Here is a 2,077-nt window from a genome sequence, read left to right on the forward strand (position 1 = left end):
CTATATTTCTGACAAGCAAAACAAAATAGTGCATTCCACTCTGCAGCTGATCTATCCAGTATCCATCAGGAAAACTGATTTGTATCATCTGCACATTGTTCCAATGTGTTCTGGTTTTGGCTGGGATAGAGTAAGCACTGCTTAGCAACAACTAAGTCAAGAATTTTTCAGTTTCCCACAGTCTGCTAGTGAAGAGGTGCACAAGGAACTGGGAGGGAGCACAGCCAGGACAGCTGACCCAGACTGCCCAGAGGGGTATTGCACAGCATAGAATGTCCTGCTCAGTATAACCTGGGGGAAAGTTGGTCAGGAAGTACCGCTCACTGCTTGGGGACTGTCTGGGCACTGGACAGTGAGTGGTGAGCAATTGTGTTGTGCATCACTTGACTTTCTTGAGTTTTCTTTCTCTCTCTTTCTTTTTGTTGTCTCCAACTACTACTGCTATGATGATGATTATTATTACTATTATTATATGTTATTTTATTTCAATTACTAAACTGTTCTTACCTCAACCCATGGGTTTTACCTCTTTTTTCCTGATTCTCCTCCCCATCCCCCTGGGGGCTGTGCCTGTGTGTGTTCATGTGATCCAGTAGCTCTGTGGTACTTGGTTGCTGGCTGGGGTCAAACTACAACACAATGTCTATAAAGCAAAAGAAAAATACTACCTTTTCCAGTTGTGACCACTCATCTAAGACATCACTTGCAAAGTTGAAGTATTCTGGCAGTTCCTTTTTACACTGGTTTATAGAATCATAATGGGAAATAATCTGAGATGTCAGAAGCCTGTGGTATCCATGGAATGATCTGCAAGGCGACCTGAGAATCTGCAGACACCGAGGAATCCAGGATTTAATAAACATTCTCATGATAAATGATGTTTTATCAGACAGTGGGGAAAAACTCAGGAATACAGCTTAGGAATCAGTCACCTGAAATGAAAGAAAATACACTTAAAACTAGCCAGGTATAGGACACTGTGTGTTTTTGATATTGGATAAATTAATGCAAACCAGTTTGAATAAATAGGTTGTTTGTGCACATCCTCGTTTCCCTCTAGTATTTTATGCTCCTCTTTATCTGTCAAAGAGATTGTGCACTGCTTTTTCATTAGAATCTTTCTTCTCCACTTTGTCAGCTGATGAATGGTTCTCATATCTCATCTCTAAATTTCACTTAACTTAGAAAAGTCCTTTTCTAAATATCTGTCTTAATTCCTGTAAATTTTATATTTTACTCTGCCTGCTTACAGAAATGAAATGCCACTAGTTATTAAGTGCTTTGAGGACAGCATCACCTTGACTTAAAAGGGTCTCTGCAATTATGCTATGCCTTAAATATGCACTAGATGGCGAGTCATACTGAATTTATGCACCAATAAAACCAATGAATCCCTGAAATATTTCCTTGTGAGTTCTATTTTCTTTGGGGACATGGAATGAACACAAAATAAACAGTGGGTGAGCACAGGTGAAATGCCAAAGAGTTCCATTTGCTCTGCAGTTCAGCTGAAGTGTGCAACTTGGGAGAAGACACTGGTCATAAAACAAACTCACAAAGAAAATGCCAACACTTCCAGTTTCTCCTAGTGTTTCCCGTACAATATACAGGTCTATGTCTAAAAGAAAACATTGTACTCCTCCAGTTTCAATTTTCTGTTCAGCTCTGCAAAATCCCACTTCTTTCCTCACTGCAAACTGTCCTGGCAGGATGGACTGTTGTATGACCCTCCTTTCACTGGCGTTTCCTTCTAGGACACAAAGCTTAGAAGCCCTTCCAAAATGGTGCCTATTTCCTGGTAGGAGGCTTTCAGGAGGGATTTAAGTTGACTGCTATTATTTCAGTGGCAGATAGGGGAAAACCAGCTCTCTATTCAAATGGTTCTATCATCCTACCTGTGCTCTGGGAGCCTTAGGCTGCATTCTAAGCTTGCAACACTGCCTGTTCAGATCAAACAGACCTTGTCAGTTTAACCTGTAATTCTAAAAGATGGTTTTTAACCTTACTAAGATGTTACTTGAAAGACATCTGTGGAAAAGAGCCTGTTATGAAGAGAAAGAGACCACAAAGTCAAATG

Source organism: Lepidothrix coronata, unplaced genomic scaffold (genome assembly GCF_001604755.1).
Source record: "Lepidothrix coronata isolate B3197 unplaced genomic scaffold, Lepidothrix_coronata-1.0 Scaffold41, whole genome shotgun sequence".
Classification (NCBI taxonomy): Eukaryota; Metazoa; Chordata; class Aves; order Passeriformes; family Pipridae; genus Lepidothrix; species Lepidothrix coronata.